The following is a 16,455-nucleotide window of genomic DNA, read 5'->3' as shown; positions in this document are numbered from 1 at the left end:
TGCTTTGGAAACAGTCAATAATTTAATTGGATATCAAAGTAATTGGATACGCGATATGAACGTCGGTCATTCGTTAATTAATTACTTATATATAACAATATTTATGACTGAATTATTAACTACGTTATTCGAAGTAGAAAAATGCGTTAGAACAAGAAATCTCCGCTTTTTTAACGAATCGAAGATATAAAAATTTTATAAAATCGTAAAGTCAATGTAAAATAGTAAAACGGGAAAATAGTAGGGGAAAAGCATTCAGCGAATTTAATGATATAAATTGATTGAAAAACGTTGCAAATTAAATGTATTATGATCACATGGATTTACTGTCAGATTTTGCAAACTATTTGACTACTTATTTCTTTCATATACACATACTATACAATAATATGTGGATATTAAGCAATATAGAACGCGTGCATGGTTATGAGCATTGTTTATATATTTTCACAAGAATTTGAGAAAAAATGAAAAGCGTCAGTGGAAAGGCCAAAGGTCATAATAGCTTGTATACATGTGCATTCATAAATACATTTACTTCTGAATGGTATCTAGATACAGTTCAGTATAAGTACAACAAATAAACAGATAGATCCATAGTATTCTATAGACGTGCAGTATAATAGTACATTATAATAGAAAAAGCTTCTCAAGTAGAGAACTAAATCTTATTTCGAGTAACATTTGGTGAAAGTTGAAGGAATCAATGCAAATGCATACGCCTTTCCTATACGCAAAATTAGCTAGAATTCAAAATGAATTGAAAAGGAATACGAGAATTTATTTTCGTTATAAATTCATGTTTGAAATTTCCGAGTCTTTACGTTTCTGTTTAACAGATTTCGGCTGTTTGTGCATTTATGCAAAAGTAAACTGGCGGGTTTAAAATATCCAAAGCAATGTACTCGTTATCGCATAAAGATCTCATTTTTATCTCTTTGGTTGCATTTGTACAAACATAAATCTGTACAAACATGTGCAGCCTGTTAATATAACATACCCTAAGCGTTCGAATATGCGAATACAGATTTCTGCGTTAAAATATAATTTTATCCGCAATTTCCTCGAATCGGACATTTCGTCGTTTCCTTTCTCCCGCGAGCTCTCCAATTAAATGGATGTGAATTTAACATCACACGCTGTACGTAATTTTCCGTAGATTTCACCATCGAAATCCACTCGGCGTTCTTCGCGTACGATTCAACCTTCTGCGTTAAAAGCGCAACATGGTTCGAATAGCGGTCGGACAGGTTGACCAAATTACAGAATCGTCGATGGCCGCGACTGTTTATTCGGCTTTTGGCGGACTGGTATTTGGTCGATGGCAGTGGCGTGCGCGGATGGCTGCAATCCACTGATATCGTCACAACAACGCGGCGAAATGATTGCTTCCGTGGATCGTAAACGTTGAGACACGCCGAACTCGATCGCAAATGCGGCTGTACAATTTCGTCACGTTCTTTTGATAAATTCATTATTGGCCTGATGTCTCTGGCTGGTTGCGTAAAAGCGCCGGATTATTCAGGCACGTTATGCATATACGTTGTGCGTAGTCAGAAATAACAAGAAAAAGTGAATATAGCTGGCAGTTTTGAACGGAGAGCGTGAAAAATCAATGTACGATTAATTTCAGTTGCGTGTTGTGCGTGTTCTTGTTCGATCGTTTATTAAGTAATAATTAATTTGAGGATGCAAAGATGCGGAGAATGCGAATAATACGCGAAAGTATAAGTAGCATAAGGGTGAGTCGCGTGAGGGTTTAAGCTGAAGTATTTTCGATACGGTTAGTTGTATGGAAAAATGTTTCGGGTGGAAATTGAATGGCTTGGAAAGAAGTATTTTTGGCGTTTTTCGTTTTTCCGTAGGTGGACCCGCAAAGGTGATACGGAGGTCAACTTTGCTTTTTTAAATGAAAGCATATATTTTTTAGCACATTGATTATTAAAAAATTAATTATTTAATTAATTAATTATTAAAAATTAATTAAGCTGTATATGTGGAAAAACTATTAGTTTAGTGAATATTTTAATTTTTACCTTGCAAAATTGTAGTTGTTTTCCTCGTCTTTCATACGATAAGTTTGTGAAACTGAAAGTTAAAATATCTACTAAATTAAGCATATAAAAAAAACAAACTGATCTCCATATGACCTTCACGCGCCCACCTACGGAAAGAATAATAACATCAAAACACGCGCCCCTTGAATCGAAACCGTTCAACTTTTATTTTTCGATATTTTTCGATATAACTAATAACATGGAAAATATTTCAGCTTAAATTCTTCGGTGACTCACCCTGTATATAGAATATCCAAAATGTCGCAAGTACTCGTTGTACTTTTTGGCAGAAAAACCAATTTTCTACTTAGCTTCTATTAGGTCATCCCATAAGTTCGTGCCGTTTTTCGAGCGGTTATATATGTTATTTTTTTTAAACACCTATGAATCGTTGTCTTAGGTATTTTCAGAACATTTGACGTCTCTTGAACTGTCAAACTTCGTGATTTTTCAACAAGATCCCGAATTTTATCTTCGTCTGTCTGAGGAGGACGCCCGGAGCGTTCCTCGTCTTCTAAACAGAAATTCCCAGCTCTAAAACGTTGGAACCACTTCCTACAGGTGCGAGATGAAAGCGCATTTTCTCCGTAAACAGCACATATGTTTTTCGTGGCAATTGTTACAGAACTTCCTTTCCGAAATTCATATAATACGAGATGTCGAAAATGGATACGCATTTCACTCATGATTTTTTACTGTTAGAAGTCACTGTGTTCACTATATTACGATCTTATACCCACGAAAATCTACTCTAGCCTGTTCTCGATCAGCTAAGCTCAAGTGCATTGGTCCCTTATCGCCGTATGTTCATAAATCGACACATGAAATGTATACACAAAAGTCGCACGAGCTTATGGGATGACCCAATAGCTTTCTAGTATGTTCGTATGTAAAAATATTAATTTGCAATTTTATAATCTCGTGATAATCGAATGGTTAGCATTTTGTCAGACGCGTTTGTACAATTTCTTCTTACCAAAATTGCCCCTGTAATGTAATAAAATTTATTGCTACTTTTTTTCCAAGTATGTTAATAAAAACACGAATTTGCAGTTTTCTAATCAAACGATTGAAACGAATCGTAAATTGAGACGATTTATAATTTGTTACATTTATTTGTACAATTCCATTCGTTTTTCCTTGCTAAACTCTCTGCTGTCGTATAATAGAATTTATTAGCATTGCTAAATCATGACATGTGGTTTGTAAAATTTGGCACGCAACAATATTGGCCAAATTGCGCGACAAATTCCTGATCTATCTAACGATATGTTGATAAAATAATCTTTCGATGAAACATATAATTTTTGCAATTTTTTCGTTTAATCGTTACGGTATTTCATATTTTTATTTCTGAATTGAATGATGTAAAATGAGAGCGTAGTGAGCAACATAGTCAAAGGACTATAAATGGCAGCAAACTCGGAAATAAGAAGTTTCGAGCCATAGGGGAACGATCGTATATTTCTAGTGTTATAAATATACATGGAGTGGTGGGTTTCTTACGTATATAAGGGAGCTAACGAGCAGTATCTTTACCAGCAATACAGCCAGTGATATTTTAAATTAATTTGCTACTTTATGCGGTATAGAAACCGATAGCAAAAGAATTTTTGCTAGCCAATTTCTCAAAGAGGAAAAGGACACTTTAACATTTACAGGAAATTTATGACATGTAATGAATTTGATTTGTGCGTTAGCTCTCGTTCCTAATTTCTAGTAGAATTATTCGTCAGTTATCAAGTACTCTCATCAAACTATTTACAGTGCCGTATATCGAATAATTTGAAAAGGGAAAAGAAATTCTTTATTAACGACTTCTGACGTTAATAAAATATAATACCAATTTTACACTTCATCGAATGTTATATAGTAAAATACAGGTATAAATACTACAACAGTGTGCAGAAATATCGTCATCAAATTCTAATTTCTAGGGGAATTATTCGTCAGTTATCCAAGTACTCTCATCAAACTATTTACAGTGCCGAATAATTTGAAAAGGGAAAAGAAATGGATGAAAGAAACAATAATTATGTGAAAATAAACGACTATTAATGTTAGTAAAATACAATATCAGTTTTACACTTCATCGAATGTTATATAGTAAAATACAGGTATAAATACTACAACAGTGTGCAGAAATATCGTCATCAAATTCTAATTTCTAGTGGAATTATTCGTCAGCTATCAAGTATTCTCATCAAACTACTTAGAGTGCCGCATATCGAATACTTTGAAAAGGGAAAAGAAATGGATGAAAGAAACAATAATTATGTGAAAATAAACGACTATTGATGTTAGAAAAATACAATATCAGTTTTACACTTCATCGAATGTTATATATTAAAATACAGGTATAAATACTACAACAGTGTTCAGAAATATCGAAAATATCGGAAGTACTATACTTAGTATAGTATATAACTTACTGTACTTAGAATTAACGCAATTGAATTTATGCAATTATTATTAGCCTCCCGCTGGATAAACGTCTACGTACTATAGTTACAACATCGTTAAACCAATTTTGTTTAAGGACAAAACGTCTAGACAAATTGTTATAAAAAGGAATATTTAGAATGCGAGACAAATTTCTACTTAGATCTCGCTTTTACCATTGTTTCTAGAAAGATATGAATTTGCATAAGTATCGACCAATATTTATATTTCATAATAATCATTTGTTATACTCTGGCGTTATATTTTCGATCGTAAGATGATGAGAAAAGTAGAGGTCGTCGTTTTGAATTATCGGATCGACAGTAGCAAGATTTAAATATATTACGAATCGGACGTTCAGCGACAGATAAACAAATAACAAAAATAGGCTTTTCAATATCGTAAAAGTTACGCGTGTTCCGAGAATATTTCTTTAGCTGATACAGAAGGCAATTGGACGAGAATTTGCGCGAACGTAGACAACGAGGCAAATAAATTAAATCGTCCTCATTTATAGTGATCGAGTTATCTTGCTCGCAAACGAACCCTCGCGCGGACGTCCGTAGCGAACATCCGCGTATTATCCTACATTGGTAGCGATGTTGCTGATCAAGAGTAATTGAATTTTAAAGACCCAGCTGATCCACAAGCTGTACGGGTGTCAATTTACGCGCACCACGTATAGTCGACGTGGAGTAAGCGCGATTATTAAATCGGATAATGGCTATTCGGCTGATAAGATCCGAGATTCCGCCCGGTCGAGGATTCTACAACGAAATTTACCGGCATTTACGCGGCCGGAATATCCTTGTCCGTGCAATTAAAGAGACGTATTCCATAAGGGGCGGTAAGGAATCTTGTTAACGTCAGACTACGCAGAAATACGGAAACAGGGCGTAGCGTAACTGTTAATTAAACCCGTCCACAAAGCCGAGTAATAAGAGGTTGAATGGAAGATGAAGAGGCCCTATTGTGCCTCTAACGATACTGTTCTCACGTAAAATATTAAACAGTCGGCAATATGTAGAGAAGGCTGGTTCCCGAGACACTCGATAAGTTCCGTTATTAAATTTTTACGTAAATTCAAATTGGAGATAATTTCTGCTATTGCTTTTCCACTGTGTAGATTTTAATATCACTCTGTATTCTTTATTGCTAATTTATTAATGCTTAAAGATCCAAATGTAAAAATTGTGGAAATTTAACGTTATTAATAAATGTAAATTGGTATTGAAGAAATGTGAATTGGTATACTGCTATTGCTTCTTCGCTCTGTCGATTTTAATATCGATTTTTATTCTTTATTGCTAATTTATTAACGCATTAAAGACCCAGATGTAAAAATTGCGGAAATTCAACGTTATTAATAAATGTACATTCTTAGGTAAATTGGTATTGGATACAGTTTCTGCTATTGCATCTTCGCTCTGTCGATTTCAATATCGATTTATATTCTTTATTGCTAATTTATTAACGCATTAAAGACCCAGATGTAAAAATTGCGGAAATTTAACGTTATTAATAAATGTAAATTGGTATTAAAGACAGTACTGCTATTGCTTCTTCGCTCTGTCGATTTCAATATCGATTTATATTCTTTATTGCTAATTTATTAACGCATTAAAGACCCAGATGTAAAAATTGCGGAAATTTAACGTTATTAATAAATGTATATTGGTATTGAAGACAGTACTGCTATTGCTTCTTCGCTCTGTCGATTTCAATATCGATTTATATTCTTTATTGCTAATTTATTAACGCATTAAAGACCCAGATATAAAAATTGCGGAAATTTAACGTTATTAATAAATATAAATTCTTAGGTAAATTGGTATCAAAGACAGTACTGCTATTGCTTCTTCGCTCTGTCGATTTCAATATCGATTTTTATTCTTTATTGCTAATTTATTAACGCATTAAAGACCCAGATATAAAAATTGCGGAAATTTAATGTTATTAATAAATGTAAATTGGTATTAAAGACAGTACTGCTATTGCTTCTTCGCTCTGTCGATTTCAATATCGATTTTTATTCTTTATTGCTAATTTATTAACGCATTAAAGACCCAGATATAAAAATTGCGGAAATTTAACGTTATTAATAAATGTAAATTGGTATTAAAGACAGTACTGCTATTGCTTCTTGGTTCTGTCGATTTCAATATCGATTTTTATTCCGTATTGTAAGATTATCAACATATTCGACAGCAAATAGTATAGGAATATATCAAAATTGCATAAATGTAAATTGCAATTGGATACAGTTTCTGCTATTGCTTTTTCACTTTGTCGATTTTGATATCACTCTGTATTTATTGCTAATTTATTAACGCATTAAAGACTCAGATGTAAAAATTGCGGAAATTTAACGTTATTAATAAATGTAAATTGGTATCAAAGACAGTACTGCTATTGCTTCTTCGCTCTGTCGATTTCAATATCGATTTTTATTCTTTATTGCTAATTTATTAACGCATTAAAGGCCCAGATATAAAAATTGCGGAAATTTAATGTTATGAATAAATGTAAATTGGTATTGAAGACAGTATTACCATTGCTTCTTCGTTCTGTCGATTTCAATATCGATTTTTATTCCGTATTGTAAGATTATCAACATATTCGACAGCAAGCAGCGTAGGAATATATCAAAATTGCATAAATGTAAATTGCAATTGGATACAGTTTCTGCTATTGCTTTTTCACTCTGTCGATTTTAATATCGCTCTGTATTCTTTGTTGCGAATTTATTAACGCATTAAAAACCAAGCAGTGAAAGAATACGTAAAATTGCATAAACGTAACATTATTAATAGATGTAAATATATGTAACAAATGTAATTTGAAATTGAAGGAAATATGTGACATTGCTTTTTCACTCTGTCGATTTTAATATCGCTCTGTATTCTTTATCGCGAATTTATTAACGCATTAAAAACCAAGCAGTGAAAGAATACGTAAAATTGCATAAACGTAACATTATTAATAGATGTAAATATATGTAACAAATGTAATTTGAAATTGAAGGCAATTCGTGACATTGCTTTTTCACTTTGTCGATTTTAATATCGCTCTGTATTCTTTATGGCGAATTTATTAACGCATTAAAGATCCAAATATAATAATTACGAAAATTTAACAGTATTAATAAATGTAAATACTTATGTAAATTGAAATTGAAGATGGTTTCTGATATTGCTGCGTGGCTCTATCCATTTCGACATAGACATTTTGTATTCTGTACTGGGAGATTAAAATTGCATAAACGTAACATCATTAAATACATAAAGTAAATTATCGTTTTATCAAGGTACAAAAATATATTAAAACAATATATTACAGACACTCGTTCTATAAATTGAAGACATAAAACAATCTTCAAGTTGCATAATTGATAGTGTCTAAGCGGAAACAGAAACGATAACGAAAATAATATTAAACAAATTCTTAGAATTTCTTCTCATAATCATAATGTCCATCGACAAAGTTTGATGACACGAATTCATTAAAAGAAAATCAAACGTCGTGTCGCCTTAATGGGTTTAAAAAATATAAAAGTAGCGATTACGAAACGATAGTAACACAAGTTTGGACATAGTACAATGATAAATGAAATTCAGTCAATTGCTCTATACGAAATGTTCGAAACGTTGACATTAGCTGTAACTTGAAATTAATTAGGGTACAATTAATTACATAAGTAAGCAAGTCATGTCTGCTATATTTTAATCATTTAAAAAAATGCTATTTTTATCCATTTTATAGTAAATGATACTGTACATAAAAGAATATATTTTGTAATAGAATGAACCAAAAAATTTCTATCATTCCGGTACTTTGGAGTGCCAGAGCAACACAAAATAAATTTCTTTCAACGTATATAAATTTTCCATTCTGCGTATGAAATAGCAGCGTGATTAGTAACCATGAATTAAGAGAATTTTGGAAACTTTCGTTCACACGCGTTCGTATCAAATTTTATTAAAAAGAAATTATGCGAGCTACAAAAGATGTTTTTGCGTTATCAAGATACGTAGCTACCTCCGGCTATTGTATTGTTACTTAACTTTTCTTTCATATCTTTCCAGAGTATTTTTCTAAGTTAACAAGCTCGTTAAGCGAATTGTTAATTAACATGAATTCCCACGACCAGAGATACGTTATCTGTCAGGTAGAAAAGTTGCTGCCGGGGCGGAGACCGCGTTCTCGACTCTCCTGTTTTCTTCAAGCGAGCGAACAGAGAAGGAAAAATTAGCGTCAGTATGATGATTATCCCGATACGGTTATCTCAACGTTTGTTCTTGCATGAAGACGGACGTAGCAACACAAAACCAGCGTACTTCCGAAAACGTGAAAAGGCATTCAAACGGCTCTCACGTTAATTACAGCTTCTACATCGACAGAATCCTTCTCCGTAAGAGAACCTGAAATGCGTTGCACTAATTATGGAAGCGTAAAAAGTCTTCCGTGGAGAGACTTCTCCAGACAACGCTGTAAAACCGCCTCAAAAAAGAAAAAAAAAAGAAAGAAAAAATTACCGAGGAGCGCCCTCCAGGGGATTAAATCCGACGTCGAGTTCTTTTCACAGACTTTTCGGAAACAATGGATCGTTCCTCTCGCGAAATATCAACGATACTCGGAATTTCAAGCGGAATTTTTCGAGCGAAATTTATTAGACTCCTGATACGAATAGGAACATGGTAACTGTGGTATACAAGTTCTTTAATTCTGTCATTTGTTGTCGGCTATTTTTGATACTGTGCTTTCGTGTCGTTAGGAAATTCTTCGTTTCGTTTGTATTTTCTATGAATATTATCTTTTCTTTCGAGAATTTCTATGTTATTTTACAAATAATTTTATTTTATCTTAATTCTTAATTTTAGGAGATTACGAGGAAATCATCGCGAATATAAGTTTCTTATCCTTCTTGTTCGTTGAAAGAAGATTTTCCGTATTAGATCGCGGGTAGTCTAATTAACAGGATCGTTATTATTCACGACGTTACCGATAATTTGATTTGCAAGATAAACAGTTTAGTTTAAGCCGCGGTCGGTTTTAGTCAGCTCGAAGCAGGTCCTGCGGAGAACTAAGTCGTAAATTGAATGGGTAAACGTCATTGTTTACTTGATCATTTCCATTGAGCTGTATGCAAAGAATACGTCAACTGGAAAGAAAATAAAAAAGGAATTCTTTAACCCTTCCATTTTCAATCTACATTTTTAACACCGTTTTGCTGTGTATATATTATTTTATTCATATTTTACTTACATGTTTCTTATGGTATTGAAACTTGAATTAAAAAGAAATATTTTTTATATATATATTTGAAATAATTACGTTTAATTTGTTTATACAATTGGTAAAGTTTATAGAATTAATTTGTTTATAATGTTGGTGCATTTATTGGCAAAGTGGAAAAACATACGGAACGTATACATATGTATAGTATATCAAAATGTATAAAATATTCAAAGTAGAGTACTCGTTATAATTTTTAATGGGTGAAACAAATCTACGTTTATATTCCATTTTTTGCTTACGTTTGAAAAATATAAATTTGCATAAAAATCCACAGTCCAGTGATAGTCTGATGTTGCTGCTATATTAAGTACATTCGTGTTCTATCCTGAGATAAAAATAACTTATGCAGTGCATTTAAGTCTTAAATCTTGCCGCGTGTGTCCGAACTGTGAGTCAAGCCAAGCATTGAGATTATTCTCGACTATTTCAGATTACAATTATTCACGGGTGCAGAGATATTCGCTAGTTTACCAAGACCTGTCTACTCGCGGTAATCGCTCACTTGGAACGTGAATGATGGAATAGAGCGTAATGTATAATATAATAAGAACAGAAGTGGAAACTCGTGGAAAAATAACTTGAAAATGGGGAACTCTGCCGCAAAAGAGACGTCGATCTCTGCTTTTCAAATAATTTGTTTAAAAAATAACTTTGTTCAGATCTGCTTAAAATTTCATATTTACCTTAACCCTTTGCACTCGGAATTTTATTTCAATTTCGTCACCAGCAGCTGTCAACGCTTCCAAGTGTTTTATTTGAAATTTACTTTAAGTAAAAAATAAGACAATTTAAATAAATAAAGGAAGAAAGAAATTCACTTAAATACCAGTTTTATACACACTATTGTTGTATTTTGTAATTTTTAAGTGCACGATATATCTTGAAACAATTTCCAGGATGCAATCCTGATTTTCTACGATATCTATTGATTTGAATACGCAAGAATATCGAGTGAGACTAGAAAAAGGAGCTCCTGAGATAAAAAACTAATGTCGAGTCACACTCGACATAAAAGTGCAAAGGGTTAATGAACGTTCGCAATAAATGTCATAACAGTTTATGTCTACTAATATTATAGTTGCAGATGGATTGTTCGTATAATTCATTCACTTTGAACGTCGTAGCAGACAGGAGATTAATGGAGCAACAAAAGTGTGCGTAAATTTAGCGCAAGTAATACAAAGTTATTATCACATACTATATATACTTTATACTATAAAACTTACGAAGGGAATCTCATTGGCAATTTTCTATAACAAAATTGACACGCCTTTTTCTTTGAATACGCACTAATTCTAAAATGCAGTCCATTTTACTGAAATAAAATTTTCCAACAAGGTTTTTCCTTCAAATTTGTAGCACTTACGTGCAAACATAAACAAAGCATATGCGAACGTAGGTTTCGTAGAAATGTCAAATCACTTGCAATAGGATTAAGTTAACAAATAGGCTATACATGTAACTTCTACGTTTTAGCAAGTCATCTATTTGGTATGAGACCTTGGTGAGCTTAAAACGAGAGCTTGATAAATTCGGACGAGATCGACTATAGCTTCGAAAAGTAGTTACACCGTAATTTCGTATGTAGGTGAAGGGAAATGGCAATTTAGTTTCGCATGTACACGAAATGTTGTTAAATATATATTCAACAGTAATGACTGTTTTTGCGTCCAAAAAACTGTATCCACGCCGAGTAATTGCAAGCATATTTTAAATAACTATCGTGAGATAGCTTTCGTTTCGAGTCACTGAATAGCGAAGAAGACAAAGGGATGCGATAAAATATATAATTTTATTGTAGAATATAAAATTATTACTTCGATATTTTATGATTTTGCTACTTCGCATTATTATTTTCAATTTTATGCAAATATCAAATACGTAGATTACGAATTTCAGTAACTTAACACTAGAACCATCGATAGTTAACGCGAAGCTATTTCTACCAAAATCAGTGAAAATGACTGATGTTTAAAAAATACGTAATAATAGAATATTTTTATATTTATGGATTTATTACTTTATTTACTTTTTTTTGGTATTGTTAATCCATCTGGGATCCCTAAACGAGGATTGACACATTTATAAAATTGTAGAATCAGTCATTTTGACTGGTGTGGTATTTCTAGCGTTAGCATCTAGCGATCGATCCGGAATTCTCCTGATAACTGATATCGTCATATCGAATGATACGCAGTAAAAATTTTCAAAACGCGTGGCAAGTTGTACAAAACGAGGAAACTGGTTAATTGGGGCTCGATAAATAGATTGCAGGATCCTTTCATACTTTGACAAGTGTCAGTCATTTTTACTGCTATTGGTATGAGTAGCCTTGATACAAAATTATTTCCAGTTTGAATAAAATAAAAAACAAAATAAAATTCATTATATTATTCTCGAAAGTCATTACATCATTGCGGAGAAAAAATATAACATGAAATAGGAATTTTAAAATAAAATTGTAAAACCAGTCAATTTGATGTGGTAGTTCTAATGTTAAATTGGTTGCAAGTATTGCGAACAATATTGTACAGAAGCAAATAAATTGTAACACTTGAAAAACTCATTGGATAATCTATCGTTTATGTCTACTCGATGCATTATACATATTTCTATGTTCTTTTTACTTCCCACTGATGACGAGATACAGTTACAATCGCCTTGGCAATTCTTTGGAGATAAAACCATGAGAGACAGAGGAAAACTTTTGAGAGAAATTCAGAATTAATGGAAATGAATATATTTATAAGAAAAAAAAGCGATAAAATAAAATTTATAATAAAAGTTACAGCTAAAGGGGCGCACAGTGTTAACGATGTGTCTTCGCGCTATCGTAGTTTTGCTGACAAAACCAACAAACGAGCTCCATTTCAGAAAATTGCACCACCGATTCGATCACACAGGCTTCGCGAATGTTCAATCTAAACGCCAAATTGCCAATTCGAAATTGGTAATGATCCAGTTGTGGTTCTCTAGGAGAATTGGCTTTTCTTCTAACAAGACGTTCGCTTCCTTCGGCAAATCAAAGCATTTGAAGAGCAGCGTAACCATAAGTCGTCTTGGAATTTTCTTACGCTCTTCGTCCATGGGAAAGACCTAATATCTGCCGCAATTCTTTTGGGTTCACAGTAAGACGGGTACAGTTCGTACAGTTCTTAGTTTGTTGTAACAGTTTTCAGTACGAATTTTGGCAACGCACACACTACATCTTAAAATTGCTATTAAAATTTATCTTCACATTTAAGATTCTTTCTATTTCTTTAAAATTTCTATGAATTCTTTTGCATCGAACGAGAGAACAGAAATGAAGCAGTGCACTATGAGCTTGATTGATTGATTGATACTGTGAAAAAGATTGATTTTAGAATAGCAATTAAAAAAGAATATACAGATACAAGGAATAGATACAAGAACCAACGAGACATGGAAAGCTATTCTCTGAATGCAGCTGCCTGAATCTATGCTGGCTGAACAATTATACCAATTGAGACTTAACATAGTTGCCTTATCTGTCGACATATTAATTGCATAGGACGATTGGTTATGGGTCTGGTTACAAATACATATGAGTTTCCTACGAACGCATAGTGATCATCTGAAGTCATCATGCGGGATCTTCAGTACGATGACTCAAGCTCGGAAGGGGATTCTGTTATTTTAGCGACTTTCCTAAAATAAAAGGACAATCACCCAGACAGGCGCCTCAGCTACATACAGGCTCCGATCGAATAACATGCAAAAGTTGCCACGACGTGACTTTTTGTGGAAAAGGAAGAAAAATATGTAGAACACAATTTGTTCGTTCTCGGCATAGTTTTTGAGACAATCGAGTTTGGACATTTGTCAAGTATACTTGAACGTGGCTATTTCCAGACTTGGCAGGGCTAAATAATCGACAGAAGGTGATCCTACGCGCGAAAATAAGTGGAAAGTGTAGAATAAAATTTGTTCACAAGACGCTTTGTTTCCGGCAAAAATACGCCTGTACCAGACCGACTCTTAAGAGGGTATTCCGGTCTAGAAATTTGAAAAAATCGAAAAATTTTTTTTCATATTTCCAAAGTTTAGACATTCAAGAATATGCCCATAAAAGGATTTTTCAAAATTTCAATTATTTTACGTGTTACAGCCATTTTTGTGACGCGGCATCTGCTCCGGTCTGACTGGAACAAATGAATAGTAGACGGTAGACGTTGTCCGAGTAAACTTGTCTCAAAACTTCAAACGCGTTTTTCTCGAAACTACTTTTTTCGATTTGGCGTGCACGATATCTCAAGTTCTAATGAACCGATTTATTTTAAATTTGGTCTGAATATTCCTTATATACTCCTCTATCGTCCGGATCACGCTCAGCTCAAAATCTTTAATATTACTATTTTTTAAACGTTCGGAATTGTCAAAAAAACGTGCGAAATAAGAAATTTTTTTTCAAACGGCCGTCATTTTGTGAAAAAATGTTGTATTGACTTTTCCAAGGTTCAGACGATAGCGACATCCATACTAATTAAGAATCCGTTCGCATTTTTTGTCTCAGATGACCAGAAGGGTTGATATCATGCACGCCACGACACCCCATTTTTTTGGCAGCACCCACTTTGCCAGCTCATAACTTTTTAAATATTGAGTTTTTTTCAGTGAATTTTTTACGTAATTTCGAAATATCAATAAACAAATGCTAAAAAGAAGGATAGCAAAAATATTTTTTGTTTCGCTTGTACAGAGCTTCAAAAATCGCCCGAAATTCATGCATCTAGATCAGAATACCCCCTTAACTAGACGCGTTCAAATTCTATTTTGTTGAAAATGAAGCCAGAGACGGACAAGTTTTATCCTTCATTTTCCACAAAGAGGCAGGAAAAAGTGAGTTTTTCACCAGACTCACATTTTTTTTGCAAATCGAACATTTAAAAATTATTTTGGATTGTCCTGCCTACTTTACTTTTTTACTGCAAAGTGTTATTTCAATATTTACATTTAGTTTACGAAATAATTTGGGAGAACTGTACCCGCAAGGCAATGAACGTTTCTCTTCGTTTGAACAATAGTTTAGAATTCTTAGAACAAGTATAGAGTTCTTAGAACACGTACTCACGGCCCTAGAACAATCCAGGACAGAAGTTGAAAGACTAGAACGCGAATACAAGAATAACTTTACCAAATGAAGAGAAATTTCCACCGTTTTATGGGAATAGCTCTCCCAAATTATCTCCTAAACTCAGGGCCGGCGCAAGGCAGGTTCAGCGCATTCGCCCCGCGTTCTACGAAAATTACCTAATTAAAAAACACCGATTTTGATTAACTTTTTACAAGATGATGATACCATTAACAGATGCAAGACATTTTTTAGTAGCGATAATTCAGTTTAAAGGAGTGAGAAAATCATGAAAGTTCAGTGTAACTCCTCGTATCCTGGAAACTACTTTAAATAAAAAAGAAATCCAGGCGCTTTCAGAGAAATGTACCTTTTAGAGAAATTAAACTACATCAATAGTTTTTTGCAAAAGTCATACATGTTTACAGATTTTCTACTTTCATTGAGTTTTTTGCCCCTTGAAAGCGAATGATGCATGCGAAAAAATATTACTTGGATTTGTTTAAAAAACTGCTTGTAAAAAATATATAACATGTAACAGCATTTGTAAATAAATAATTCCTCGTTGTAAAATTTAATTTAAAGTTATAATAATAAAATTTATATTTTAAGTTAATTTTAAATTTATATAATAATAAAATTTATATTTATATTATATTATTTAATTTAAAGTTATAATAATAAAGTTATAATAATAAAAAAGTTAAATAAAATTTAACTAGGGATTTCAATGTGTACTCAAGCCCCGGAAAATTTTTGAACCCGGTCCCGGAAAAGGTCACGTCGGCCTTGCCTAAACCAAATATGACATTGAAGTGATAGTTTGCAACAATGTTTAGAGCAACTGGAACAATCCAGGACAGCTTTAAAACGTTCGATTTGCAAAAAGTGATTGGTCAGAAATTCACTTTTTCGCTGTTGGAAGCTTCCGAGACAAATCGTCAGTTTTTCCTTTTTTTTTTTTTTTTTTTTTTAAACAATGTAGAAGAAACGTAGCACAACTTGGAGCGACAAAAAGATCGAAATTTAGAAAATGGAGGCTAACCTATGCAATGAAGTTCGAAAGATGATAAAGTACATACACGAAACCATCTTCGACAGTCATTTGAGCTCGTATCCTCGATTTGCGTAAATTACTGTACGCTATTTGGGACGCCAGAATATTACGCTTGGCTGCATTTGGTGTCAACATTTTTTGCATAAAATTACCGAGATTCTCAGACGGAGCAGAAATATACGACGCACGGTGGCATTTTTCCCAAAGAAGAAACGACCAACCGAACATTTCATTGAGATCTGTGAGTGCATTTTCGAAGCTTTGTTACAGCCAGCGGATCAACGAATTATTCGCGTTCTGTCGTTGCGTTACAGAACCGTCGATCAATAAAGCAACCGCTCGAGCGTCGTTCCGCGTTCGCTCTCGTCTTCCACGCTGTGCGTTTCAACCGTTTCAGGTCAAGATCGGATTAATCCGTGCTTTCGTTCTCTCGTTGACACACATATTCAATCCCAGCGAATGAAACTGTATAGAAGCATCTGCGAATGTGGACGTGTTTCGCGTGCAGT

General features: G+C 33.5%; 1 protein-coding gene across 5 annotated transcripts in view; it reads left to right on the top strand.

The window, feature by feature from the left end:
• LOC117159861 (uncharacterized) overlaps positions 1–16,455 on the top strand; it is a 213,852-nt gene that overhangs the window by 119,081 nt on the left and 78,316 nt on the right. The gene's annotated exons all lie outside the window — the stretch shown is intronic.

The sequence above is a fragment of the Bombus vancouverensis genome, chromosome 5 (assembly GCF_051014615.1).
Source record: "Bombus vancouverensis nearcticus chromosome 5, iyBomVanc1_principal, whole genome shotgun sequence".
Taxonomy (NCBI): Eukaryota; Metazoa; Arthropoda; class Insecta; order Hymenoptera; family Apidae; genus Bombus; species Bombus vancouverensis.
This window is presented reverse-complemented; position numbering and strand designations above follow the sequence as displayed.